The sequence below is a fragment of the Aquila chrysaetos genome, chromosome Z (genome assembly GCF_900496995.4).
Source record: "Aquila chrysaetos chrysaetos chromosome Z, bAquChr1.4, whole genome shotgun sequence".
Taxonomy (NCBI): Eukaryota; Metazoa; Chordata; class Aves; order Accipitriformes; family Accipitridae; genus Aquila; species Aquila chrysaetos.
In genome coordinates, this window is record NC_044030.1 from 41,905,112 (window position 1) to 41,918,865 (window position 13,754).

Consider the following 13,754-nt stretch of genomic DNA (forward strand, 5'->3'; position numbering starts at 1 on the left):
ATCTATCAGGATGGTTTATACGCGTGCAGCCAGGCCACTTTGAGCAGGAATGTAAAACATAGAAAGGACTCCTTCAAAATAGGACTGCAACAAAGGCACACTGCATGCATTACAATTTTTAGGAATTACTTGCTCATCATTTTAATATTTACTTGTTTTGCAAAGCTGTGTTATCAAATTTCTAGTGGTGTTTGTGGCTGAAATTTCTGAAAGTTCTTATTTTGCCTTAAGGTGTTGTTATATGGCTAGTGGCTGACTGACCAGTCATCATGGAAACATCTTCTGAAAGGAAGAAAAAGAGTGTGACATACACAGCAACAATCAACTTTGCACGCTTGCACAAGTTTGAATAATTAGTAGTGGGATGGGGGCTGAAAAATTAAGCTAGATATCCTTGTGTGTTCTGTTCAACCATTTGTGTTTCCAGTTGTCAAACAACAGTTTCAAGACCAGCCTTTTCTAAGGAAAATGACCCATTTCCTTATTTGTAAAGGAAAATGAAAATGCATGCACTGAGTAAGACTATGTGTCTGTATCTTTCCAGCATGAAACTTTTCACTACCTAACCAATTTACAAGTAAATACCTCGGGAGAGTTAGATGAACTTTGTATAGTTTGACTAACTCATAGTTAGGTTTTTTGGTTGGGTTATTTTGAGTTGTGCAAGATTTGAAAAGTTTTCACTCAACAGCTTTTTGCTGATATTTTCTGTGCAATGGGACTTCTTAGTCCTGTTTAGGTTAGCTTTGTTTCTGCAATTGTATCTGGTATCAACTAAGCATTTAAAGGCTACAATTAAGTTCTCAATGAACTATGGACAAGGACTTATTTTCAAAAAGGGCAAGATGTTTAGCTGGCATGACAGGAGGTAAGGTCAAAATTACAGAAGGTCTTGCACCATAAATCACATGTCTACTGCTCTGTAATGTGCCCTGAGATGCACCAAGACAAACCAATGCTTTTCCAGATGTTATGAGGTCCTGTCTCTTTGGGGAAGTTACCGTGTAGTCAGCTAACATGTGATACCAGTGCATTGCCTCTTCTTGTGAATGCTCTTAGTGCATGTACCCACACACAAAGGCCAGACACCATTTTTACTATGAAGGTAAGTTCACCCTACAACTTTATTTAACTACCATACACAAGGAAATCTTAACTGAGAATTTGTTGAAATTCTTGAAGGAGACAGGAATACTTTCAGCACATTGACTTCAGCTTGCACTGAGTCATAACTGTTGCATGGACATATCACTTCCCCAGGTATTTCGAGAAGGAAGCCTGGGAGCCCAGGTGCAGAAACATAAGCATATGCAAGGGAAGTCAGCATGGCAACAGCTGTGGTCAGAACCTGGTCATCACAAGAGTGCCATTTAGAAACCTGTGATAGGAAGCTGGCCTAGGACTACCTCCAACTCCTGGACAAACATTTCCTCTCCGAGAGTTGTATTATCTTGTCATCAATGTGAAGACTGCCAGCCATGATGCAGAGACTGTTCACGATTTCAGCCAAGTTAAAAATGCCATAGTGCACAGCTACTAGACATCCCTCTGTCCCAGCACTGTTCCTACTGCTACTGTCTGTGCACCATGATGTGTCCATGTGCCAAACTGCAAGCCCAGCGTGGTAGTGGTCTGTTGAAGTGAACAGAGGGTCAGTGGCAGCAGTTAGAGGTAGTAACTGGGCAGGTACTGCTAGAAATCGCTTTCCATCAAACTGTGCAACCTTGTGACACTGCTGCAGTCACACCAGCCACAGCAGTCTTTGCTCTATTGAAATCATCTCTGTGGGGACTAGCAGCTGCGTGGGGGTCTTGTGTGCAAAGCACTCCTTCCAGGTGAGCAGAGAGAAGGGGTGAAGTCAAGAGCTCCTTCAGTCCCTCTGCTTTAAAGCTCAACTGAAGTCATGCCATCTGGTCCAGAGGAGACCTAGATAGCCGTGCTAATCACAGTAGTCACAGTCCTTTCTGCAATAACCTAAAGATCAAAACTTTGAAGGAAGAAGACCCTTGTCCATTAAATTGAATCTCTCCTTTTTGGAGGGTAACTTACCAAATTGCTTTGAAAAAAACCCAGCTTTTGAGGAACTCTATATATGTGAAACTCCAGCTATTTTGCCAAAGGCATACCGCTCTTCTAAGATGCAGGAACAACACCTTTTAATAACTGGTCATGTTTTCATTGCAACAGCCAAAAGATTGCCAACCGCCCTGTAGCTTATCTGGCCCTACAAGTTACCAGATGACAGAGGCCATGCATTTCTCATTAGTCTCAAGAACTCGCATAGCGGTGTGTTGCCTCTCCAGTTGGAGGGGTGAAGTCTGCATTGATCTCCAGAGAAGCATCTCATCAACATGAACTCAGCTGCCACTGCACATCGCAGGTGTGCAGCACAATCCTCCCCCTCTGGAACCGCTCTACTTATTTGAACCCAGGATTTCTGAAACTTGTTTTGTACTTTTAAATGCTTTTTCTTCTTTGTTCTACTAGTACAAATGTGCAGAGGAAAGAGCCAACCTGTATCTGCCAAGAAAAGACCCAGAAATCAGAAAAACAAAGCTCCTTTGTAATAGTAGTTGAGTTGCAAAGCTACAGCAGGCTGGCAGTGTATCAAAAACATCTGTGCAATGTAAACAGAATAAGCTATGTCACACTTAACTGTGACAAGAGTGTGTGCACCAGCAGCTCCCACAGACCAGCTATCTCAAGGTAACCCAAGTACCATGATCCTTACTGAAGTAAAAACAAGTGGTTTGTTTGGATGCCATTTATCCAAACAGCAAAGGAAGGACATTTTATTTAGGTAAACATCGATTTTTGCATTATTAGTATGAAGACTAAATTCAGGATCTTCATTCCTGGAATAAAAAAAAGCTGGACTGGCTTACTTAAAAAGCTATGACTATGAACATGTTTGTTTATACCAGGTTAAAGTCCTCTGGCTTAAATCTGGTTTCTATCATTTTGGCTTACTGCACCATGACTTAAGAATGGACTTCTACAGCAGCATGGTCTTAGTCAAGGTGTATCTTAAAGTGTTGTCTGCTCTCATATGCAAATTACTGTATTTCATAGCAAGCTTTCACCAGCCAATCTTTATTAGATTTACCAAAAAAAAAAAAAAAAAAAAAAAAAAAAAAAAAAAAAAAAAAAAATCCAACCTCATGTGCTTCTGTTCAGCCAAACATTGATCCAGTTTAGAAAAGCACAGGTATATTGCAGTGAGCACTGTGCTGATTTTACATGCCAGAATCTGGTTTATGTGTAAGAAATACCAGGGTCGTATTTGTGTTTAGGAAAATGAAACTTCAAAAAAACAGGTCAACTTTCTTTTCAGAAACATAATCATGTTTTTCTCCTATTTTGCGGTAAAGATTCTGCTTATGGGAAAAAAACACAGTGAATTTCCAACACCAGAGTGACTGTTTCAGAAAGCTAGGAGGATGTGAGAAGACAATTACAGAACAGATATCGCCATGCCATCTTAAGAAATGCTACTCACTTTAAGACTTATTTTTAGTGCCAGTTTCAGAAAAGTTTTAGGAACTGCAGATCCTTTTTTACCTAACTTGATTTGAACATGGCTGGTAAAAAGGCTACCAAAAAAGCATGAGCACTTTCCCTTCTTCCTTGCAGCTCCATGAAAAGTAACCAGCCTTCCTCCCCAACCTGGGCATTCCTCACCGAAGATCTGAGGTGGCTCTGGAGTTTATAATGTCCCTCTAGCGTTAACGACGTTCATAAGTACCCACTTAAGAATCTTTGTTTTGGATTCTCCGTGGTAAGAAAAAAAAAAAGGTTCAAACTGTGCTTCAGATGGAGCACCCGTAATGAAGTTAGTTGCATCATTATTAGGTTAGAAAAGGAAGCAGCATCTGCTTCAAGGGAACATAGATAGGGTTCTGAGAGTTTTCTGAAGACCTGGGAGATGGCTGGGGAGCAGTGACACAACCCTTCTGAAACACCTCATTGTTTTCAGCGGTCTTGTGATCTCCCAGAACCATCGTTTCCTCACCCAAGTGCCAGATAAGAAACTGCATTCCAGCTTCTCTGCTGGCCCACGAGGCAAAGGCGACTTCGTTTGCATCTCAATGTCTTACCTGGTCACAGGAGTTGGGAAATGATGCAAGGGACTGCTTGCCTTGCAAGAAAGACTGGGTGGGGGTCCTAAGTATCGCCACTGCTTCAGGGTTAGGGTTTCCCAAAAGCAGTATTATTTTCCTGTGAGGTTTCCTGATGAAGTTATTTTTGTATGCGTGGAAAAAATGAGTTGTTTTGGTTTCTTTTTTCTTTTACCTTGACTTGTATTTTTTTAAGGGAGGCTAAATACTGAGTCCTGAGTCATACCTGAAGTCAGCTTTGATGCTTTGACCACGGTGTAACTCACGTATCTCAATTTGATTGATTTGATTTCGAACCTCAATTTGATTGATTCCTCATTCTTTACTCAGTGTCTTCTCCCGATTTCTGTCAGATAGTAATTTCTGAGTCTGGGGAGATTTGTGATTTTAAAAGCTAACCTGGGGAAATAGTGGGAGGATGTGGGGAAGTATCATATTAAACTGGTGATGCAGAAGTTCACAAATATAGAATAATTTCCACATTGTATTGACATTTCTCTAAAATTTAAAGAACATTGGTGGGTTTTTTTCCCTCATACTAAAAAGGATATTTTTTTCAATTTTTATTCAAAAGTAGTTACTATTTCCTGACTCTCTTAATTTAAAATTTTATTGTAACAACTTGGAAGTTGCAAATCCTGTCTGTATTGTAAATTTCCTCTGACCGAGATGAATTTTTTACTGCCCATGTCTACTCTAGAGGTCACAGTAAAGGCATTTTAACAGAATTCAAAGAAGGCTTTGGGGCGTATTTCATATACTATTTAATATTTGAAATCACATTTTTATTTAAAAAAACAATGATCCAACATTTCTGTTTTGAAACGGAAGCAGTAATAAAGCTCAGAGAAGTACAAATCTTTAAGTGCTCGAGTGCAATGTTTGTGCTTCTGCAAGCTGTTGTAAACAGTTGCAGAGCATGAAAGAAAAATCTGTTTGTCTGTCCGCTGTTGTTCTTGGAGCAGTGGTGTCTAAAGGGCAAGCTGACATGCTGGAAAGCATTTCCCATGATAAGGTTAGAGACTGTGAGTGATGTGAGGAATTATTTTTAAACTTGGAAGTTACAGGCTGGGCTTCATTAACAGATCATGTGAGGGGTGGTTAAACAAAAGCTGCTTGCAGAAGAGGAGAGAGGCAATTGAAGCAATCAAATACTGGTTTGAAGTTTGTTTTCCTGAAAATCAGGTAAGAGGAAAAAGAGACCCGTGCATGTGCTTTTTGGGTAGGAGCAGTGGTGACTTACAATTCCTGTTATTCTCGCTTTACAAATGGGAAGACTGAAGAAAAAAGAAGCAGTACCACGCCGTTGTGGCCACTGAAATCAAATGAGTGACCCGTGGATAGATCACTCTAGGCTCTTCAATGCAGAGGTTGGCCGTGGTAAATCATAATGTGTTTTTTTTCCCTCTTCTGCTAATCAAAATAAATGCAAGGGTTAGCTCATTTTGGGAATGTGAACAGGCGTGATATACATCAGTGCAATACTCATTGCCTTGCCTGTCTCTGAGAGCCAGTTGAAGCATACTCAGCCCAGTTACCAGGGCGCTGGTAATTGCTGTCCAATTTACATAATCCTTTCAAATACTTTAATAATTGTTTAATCACTGTGGCAGACAGACACTACACCAGGTCTTTTATAGGGCCTTTCTGGCCACCAAGGACCGGCTTGATTGGAATCTTCTCACTATCAGTAGAGCAGAGTTTCTTTTGATCTCTCCCTCTTTGATCACCCTCAACCCGTGGAGCATCTGAAATGTACACCCTGAAGCTTCAGGATAGCACAGCAGAAGGAAAAGGACTTCTCTGCTGGTTTCTCATGGGGCACTGAAAGTGAGTGTGTGCAAAGCGACGTTGATCTAGATGCGAGATGAAGCTGGTTTAGTTAGTGGCCAGCATGAAACAAGGTATTTTAGGATACTGTTTCACATTGCAGTGGCGTCTTGATGACTCCATGACAAGGCCGTACATAGTGCAGCAGCCGCAGAGCTGAGGGCTGAACGCTGCTTCTCTGACTTTGTCTCATGAGTCGCTACAAGCTTATGCAATTTCCTCTTGCTCCATATGGGAACATCCACAAGGATTTCACTAGACCTTACCGTTAGGCTTGCAGAAGAGCACCGTGCGTGACTGACATAACATTCATATGATCACTTCTCATCCCGAGTCTTCCTCTGCTCTTATAGTAGGTGATCTCTTGGTGTGTGGTCATGTAGTGCTAGAAAAGTCAGCTGTCATGGGGTGATCATTGTGGTGCCTATGGTAGCATACAGCCGTGCTGGACTGTGGCCCGGCTGCCTAATATTTGGGCCTGCTCAAGTCCAAGCCTCATCATTCACACGGCAGTGTCCTTTACTTGTGGATTCTTCCCTCCCCGAGCAGTACTGCTGGAAGTCAGAGACTCAGGTATCAGCCAAGTAAGCTGTTGTACACCCTGGCTCGCAACCAACTCATTACCTACAATACTGATGATTTAATGCAAAAATTTGACCTTTGCCCATCGCTGGTAAGGTGGTTATGGAACCCCTTTGCCCAGGGGCTGCTCTGATGCTGCCTGGGTTGCCTTCTGCTCCCCTGCCCCCTGATAGTGGTCCCAAATGCCTTCCATTAGCATGAAGGGCAGACAGCTGAGCACACACTGCAATCCAAACACAGCGCTGGCTGTTTCCTCTCCCCCAGTTAACTTTTTTTTAAGGATTTTGTGTTTGACTAAATGAATAACTGTTCAAAACACAGGCTGTGTTTAAGGGAGAACAGTCTGGGCTCCCTTCCGCTTTCTTTAGTTGGCAAAGGCTGGGGCAGCCACGCTGGGGGGGGGGGGGCACAGGAGCCACTGGCTGATGTGTCCCTCCTCCCCACCGTGGGAAATAGTTTGCCTGGGTGAACACAGGCTGCTCCAGCTACCATCTCTGCTGACAGAGGCTTTCTTTGCTGCAGGTTTCAAGGCAAATTTACACAGGCCCTCAGTCCTGACACTTGGATCTAGGACTAGGTACATTCCCAATCTGGCTGCAAAAGCTTAATCCCCAAACACTCCAATGGAGACAGACAGAAAGGAAGGAAGGGGGAAAGAAAGGAAGAAACCTACAGAAGATTCTCCACACTAGCAGTCTAGAGTTTACCTATAAAACCTTATTTTGTGACTATTTTGACTATATGTACAGTGGTAAATATAAATGTAAGTGTTAAAATATTGTTCTAATTATTCTTTTTTCCTGGTGAGAAGAGTATTTTTGGAATCGGTTTTGGGTGGGGTTTTTTTTTTTGCATTACCAATAATTGTTTCATGAAATAATATATCTGTAACTCAAATATAACATCACACACATTGTTTCATGTATTGTTCAATGGGCTGAATTTGTTCTGTCCTAAACCATTCACAGAATGTACATGAAATGCCTAGAAAGAAGGGTAAACTATTAATGGAAAATCATGCTTTAGTGGTGTTCTGCATTTAGTATAGTACGATTATTTAAATTAAAATGCTCCTTCATAATAGTATTCAAAATTTCTCCCCTGAAGCAGTAGTTGAAATTAAAACTACAGAATTCTCTAATCAAATACTGGATTAGACTTGGTTGAGCTGGCTAGAAAGATTTCTAATTCCACATAGGAAGGTGTTTTCCCCTCCTCTTCTTTACTTCTCTCTGAAAGGCAAGCCAAGCAGAAGTGGCAAAATCCAGCTGAGACTAGCCCATGCTTCTTTCTGTATCTGGCTACATTTAAAAACCATGTATAAAACGTTGTCCATTTCCAGGTACTGTAGTCTTCAGTTGCCTGGTTTGCCTGAAGGGAACGGAAAACATTAAATCAACACCTGAAGAGCTGTCAAACAAAGGCTGGTAGGTACAGATTTTCTTTAAAAGATAGTTTGGAAAATTCAGACTCAGATAACTGGCTGACTTTCCAGATTTGCTTTTAAACAGGAATTGATACGCACATGTTTTTAAATGATACCAGAATGGCTAGGACGGGTATGTCTGCATGTTTTAGCTCTGGCCGTAACGTGCCCTTTTCACCTGGGCTCGGGGAGAATTTTGTGCCTTGCAGATGATCTGGTACAAACCCAGTGCCACTGAGGTTGTTTACTCCTCCTGTGGTAACCTCGGCCAGGTAGAAGTCCACTTCCTCAGCTGCGGGCCCCTCTGCCACCAGTGGTCTTTCTCTTAACCTTTCCTCATGTGACAAAGGTTGTGTGCTGACAGCTCCTCGTGCAGAGTGAAAATGAAGACAAACAAAAGGACAGAGTTGCCAGAAGCGACTGATAGTTGGCTTAAGTAGAATACATGGGATTTCTTAACGTTTTCCCTGGCTTTTTCTCTTCCACCCATCAGGTCAGTTCGTAGTCCTTTATAGTGCACTTTTATGCCACAACTTCTTCAAAACAAAAAAGAGCAAAAATAAGCTCTTCTTCCCTCCTGCCCCCAACCTTTATCAGCAAGACCATTCACTCTGTAAAATTCATTTTCATTAAGTGTCAGCCTTACCTTATTGCTATTCTTTGAGAGAGGCGGAGAGCAGCAGCCACCATAGATACTCTGTTAATGCACATTGTATGTTTTCGGCTAAAGCCTGGCTGCAGAGACAAATTCCTTAGGCTGACAAAGCAGCATATGTGTCACTGCAGGGCTGCCTAAACTTTGGGGGCAGAAGATGAAAGCCAATTCTCAAGCTGATTTTTTCTTTTTTTTTTTTTTTTATTTTAAGGTAAAAATGTTAGTATGTTCTTTGAAAAAGTCCCAGAAACTTTTGTTTCTTGCAAAACACTGGAAAGACTACAAGAATTCATCAACTGGGTGTGTAATTCATCAGCTTAGATGTAATTCTGCATGCTGAATTCACTACAGGCCTGGAGGAGAAAACAACAGAGTGGAAATACCATGGTCCAGTGAGGTCTTGGCTGAATTGTTGCTGTTCTCCTCCTCAAGCAGAGGAATTGTGGAGGATGCTCGCTACTTGTTCTCACATACTACGGCAAAGGTACATTCATAGAAACCAAGCTGCAGTGTGCAGTGGGTTTTTTTTCTGATAAGACTGCAGATAGTGGGGCTGTGGGTGGTTCTTTATGAATGCTAAGTAGGTGAGATATATCATAAGAAAACAGTTTTATCCTCAAGTCCCTGGACAATCTTATCCCCACCTTCAGTTACGTACTTGCAGTTGTGTACCTGCGTAATTCACCTGCCTGTTGCCTGTTGTTTTCCCCCGCGTTTCCGTTTTGTACCTCCCTCCCACGGGTTCTGGGAACAGCCAGGGTTATGTCACGTTTCTCAAATAGCTTTTTGAAGTTACTGACCCTAGTGTTTTTCTTACTAAATTGCTGAGTGTGCCATGAAGCAGGGGCTTCTTATCAACAGGGAGTGCAAGCAGAAATACAGCACAACTAGCTTTTTCCGTTTTCCTGTTTTAGAAAGACAAGAAAATACTCAGTTTCATGTGAATCATAGTGAAGCACACAGCGCCTTATCCTGCCTCCTTATGTAGGCTGAGCTCAAAGAGTGGCAGTAAGAGTTTTGCTAGGTAAGCAAGGCAGAATAAATGCTGAGATTCATGCTTGCCCTGCTCCTGCTCCCTTGGTCAGACCATCAGTACCTTCTGTTTTTTTTTCCCTAGGAATAAGAGATCTAGGACATCATATCATCCATATCTCTATTTCCCTTCTCCTGTAGCTTTTGAGCACATCGGCGGCCATTGCAAGTCAGGTGTGAAAGGGAGGAGAAATCTTCAAGTTGCCTGGAAGGCAGCAGTTTGGTAGGAGAGACGAAAACCAAACCAGAGCGTCCGCTGGGGAAAGCCAGGTAGACCACAGCTGCCACAAAATAGTGCTCAGCAGCTGCCGGTGCTCCCCCATCTGAGCATGTACAGCTCCAGACTATCAGTAACACAGCTCTCTCTTGCTCAGTGGGGATGGGAAGAGGTACAGAGAGGAAAGGAGGAACAGGAGACAAAAGAAGGATGCAATGATAATGACAACTCATTGGTTCTGCCCTCCCACCACTTTTTTCTGCCATCCATGTTGCCCAGCTGTCTCCACAGCTGGTTCTCTCATTTACTTGCAGAAGATCCTATAGCTACCTCTGTACTGAAGACAGACAAATTCTTTAAATGATGAATCATAGCTGTGAAGAGCAAGAGGGACCACATTCCTACCTGCGCTTCTTTTCTAAAAAAACTGAAGTGTGTTGAAGCAAAAGGGCAGTGCAGTGTCCTTGGCTAGGAAGATCAAGCCTTTGCACTGCAAGCAGGCAGACTGCAGACAAAGGAGGAGGCAAAGCAGAATGAGTTTTGCTTTTCTGTTTGACTGGTTTTGATTATGTGAAGTCTTCTGGGTAAGTGAAATCCCTGTAAAGATTGAACACCCTGCAACTGCCAAGTATGATGTGACAATGTACTTCTCATCAGTAGCAGAAACCAACAATGATAATAAACACCAATAATTTTTCTAACCAAACATCTTAGAAAAGCAGCTAGATTGAAAGGATCAGCACTAAAAGCACTCATTTTGCATGAGGAATCCATTATTTAATATGAATTTTAAAAATAGAACACGTTCCTGTTTCTATAGATGGCACTTCTAAAACACTTGGCATGAACCTCCAGCCATCACATTTCTGAAGACAGTGAAAAACCATGCCCTGTAATATTATCCACAGAGGTGATTTCATGTAATTCTGTGAGTTCACTCACATGAATAAACTACACACACACTTTTAAATGTTTGCTGGGCGGAGCCCTGAACAGCTAAGCTGTCTGTTTCAGTGGGATGGCAGATTTAATACTTTTTGCTCAGGGAATAGCTGATACCACCAAGTCTTTTATCCACTTGTAATGCAGTGCCTTGGGTTTTTTTCAGCACTGTAGCACTGAATTTCATGAAGATTATAAAATAAAAAATAATTATAGGGCATACATATGCAGTCTTACTGAAGAAAGTGTGTTTTGAAGAGTGTATAATTTAAGATGGTATTTCTCAGAGGACTAGATGGAAAGTAACCTGACATTTTTGACACATAACTCGAGAAATTAGCAACTTTCTAAGAGTTGTGTAAGCAAATTGTACGCTATTGAGGCCAAGTGGAGCTGGTGAGAAGACATTTTCTCCCTGCCCCAAAGCTGCTGTGAAGTTCATGCAGCAGTTTTTGCAGGTGCTACTCTGCAATGCAGAGTATAAGGATCATTAGTGTTTTGTTCCAGCCTGTGGAAGTTACAGCAATATTTCATAGCTATATACATCCAGTGTCCGAAGAATCCAAACTTAGGGCTTGAATATGGTGAGTCGATGGTGGTGGTGTTGCTGTTTGTGCACAATGTGTTTCATGCTAGAGGGATGCTTCTCATTCTCTTCCAAACCCTCCTGGTGTTCTTCCCTCAGAGATTATTTGCACTTACATGTGGGGAGGAGAAGGCTTTGAGTATCATGAGCTGAGGATTTTCTTTAGGCAGAGTTGATGAAGCAGTACCACTCACAGATGAGATTAGCAGTCACATTACTTGTACATGGAAACTGGCAGGGTGAGCACAGATCAGGGCTCCTGTTTTACATAGACCTTGTTAGAGCCTTTTTTTCACTTGTCTTTGAGCCTTGCTTTATATGCTTTCTTGTCCTACAGCCTCTGTAGAGCTTTCTTTTGTCACTTGAAGAACTTGATTTCTTCTGAGCTTCCTCAGGCTGGAATAGATGTGTTGGTTTGGGTTTTTTTTTTCCTGTCTTTGGCTAAAAAAGCCATCCCCCGTGCTGTAAACATGCCTGCAAACTCTTGCTTTCCTTCTTGTCAAGTTGTTTCCCCTGACAGAAAAGCCCAGCTATCTATCCACTTGGAGACGGTAACTGAAAGGACAGCATGAGGCAGCGGAGCACTGTCTCCTCTATAGGGCCTTCTTCAGTATCGAGCCTGAGCAGAATGGGGTAAATTCACACCCACTAACACAGATGGACGCAGCACCCAGAGCACTGGACAAAGGCAGGCATTATGCTTTCCCTTTGAAAGATGAAACAACTCCCAGACTCTTTTTGCTGCTGCAGAAGTAGCATGTGCCTAGATACATTCTCGTCCAGCCAAGCATTTACAGAGATGTTTAAGCGTGTTGCGCCGCAGCCCTGCTAGCATGGTGACTTCAAACGCGTGTGTCCACACATGACTTACTTGGCTAGCAGCTATAGCAATTAAACAAGTTTTGCCAGTATCTTGGGTCGACGTAGTCTTTTTCCCATTAAATAGGTCACAACTTTGTTTTTTGATTTGTGCTCTTGTTTACCAGATTCTTGCGCTAGCTGACAGATAGCCTGAAGGCACAAGGTTGCAAAGGGGCAGTGGAATGGCTATAGGTCCTCTGATGAGAGATACGTCCCTCCTGTTCAGGCACAGAGCTACCGCTGCCATGCCCTCTGTACCTCACCTCTACAGGAGCCCCTGCACAGACAGACAGGAGGTGAGTGAGGGGAGGAGATGGGGTCAGGGCACGCTGTGCTCTGTGGTTGGGGATTGTGCAATCCAGTGTCACCATGCAGAGACGTAAGCCAGTGCAGCAGTGCATTCGAGTGTCTCCCTGCACCAGATACCTCCCCTGACTTTACCAGAGTGCATCGCATACAGGCTATGCCGGAAATGAGATGTCATAGATATGTGGTTATGTTGCAAAAAAACCTGACCATGTGAAATCACCACATTTGTTTGTCTTACAGAATAGTCAGATGAGAGACCCCTCACCTCCTTTCACAGGTGAATGGAATAGATTGTGCTTCCAAGGGTGATGGGGGGCAAAACAAGACCATCTCTCTCACCTCCCAACAGCAAGTGTGCTGACAGGAGTCGAGGAAGGATTGTAAAACAGCCAAACAAAGGAGGAATGTTGCAATGGGCATTTTGAAATAAACCTGTTTGTGACAAGCGGTGACTGTGGTGATATTTACGCTATGATTCATACTGAAGTGCAGCACCTGCAGTTTTAGTCTGGGTGACTTTTAGGATAGAAGCAGCAGTAAATACTGTTCTAACATTTGAGAATGAGAAAGCAAGCATCAAAGCTGTTCTTGGCTCTGGGACTGCACTAACTTAGAGTAGGGCTTGTGTAAGAGGTGGCTGGAGCATCTTCCCACTGCAAGGTGCAGCTTGCTTATAACTGACTCACGACAAACAGGGGTTTGTACAGTTGCATATGTCTCTGTATTCACTTGCAGTGTCTCTGCTCTTTTATGTGGTAATTGCAATTACAAGGAACTCTTAGCTGGCACGTATCATACCACATCAGAGCTCTTTGAGGATGGCCTCAGAAAGTTCCCTACACCACCTCCCGCTCCTCCTAGATGTCAAATCTGAACTTTCTTATCTGTCTCTGTGCTAGATTGCCGGCGATGGTGTCTGCCTCTCTGTCTGTAGGCTCCAGGCACCTACCGGCAGCCTCCTTACAGAGAGACATGCGTGTTATTCTCTCAGTGCTGCTGATAAGCGAACTGCTACAGCCAGGAAGAGGTCAGAGGTGGTCACTGCTTTGTATGCCTGGTTGTTGATGCTGTCGGAAGGCAGCTTGGGTATCTGCTTTTAAAAACTCATCAAATTCCAGTGGGCACCTGTGGGAGCTGCATGTGATAACACTGGAAAAACAGCCCTTCTGGGGGAACCGAAAAGTCAGGCTCCTGTT

The 13,754-nt window shown here is 42.8% G+C and overlaps 1 long non-coding RNA gene across 1 annotated transcript; it reads left to right on the forward strand.

Annotated features, from left to right (window-relative positions):
• Nucleotides 1–5,217: 5,217 nt before the first annotated feature.
• On the forward strand, nt 5,218–13,005 carry LOC115336973. The gene is made up of 5 exons (XR_003922000.1): nt 5,218–5,303; nt 7,873–7,957; nt 8,963–9,095; nt 12,375–12,545; nt 12,799–13,005. It is a non-coding gene; the product is annotated as an uncharacterized LOC115336973 (long non-coding RNA).
• Nucleotides 13,006–13,754: the final 749 nt, after the last annotated feature.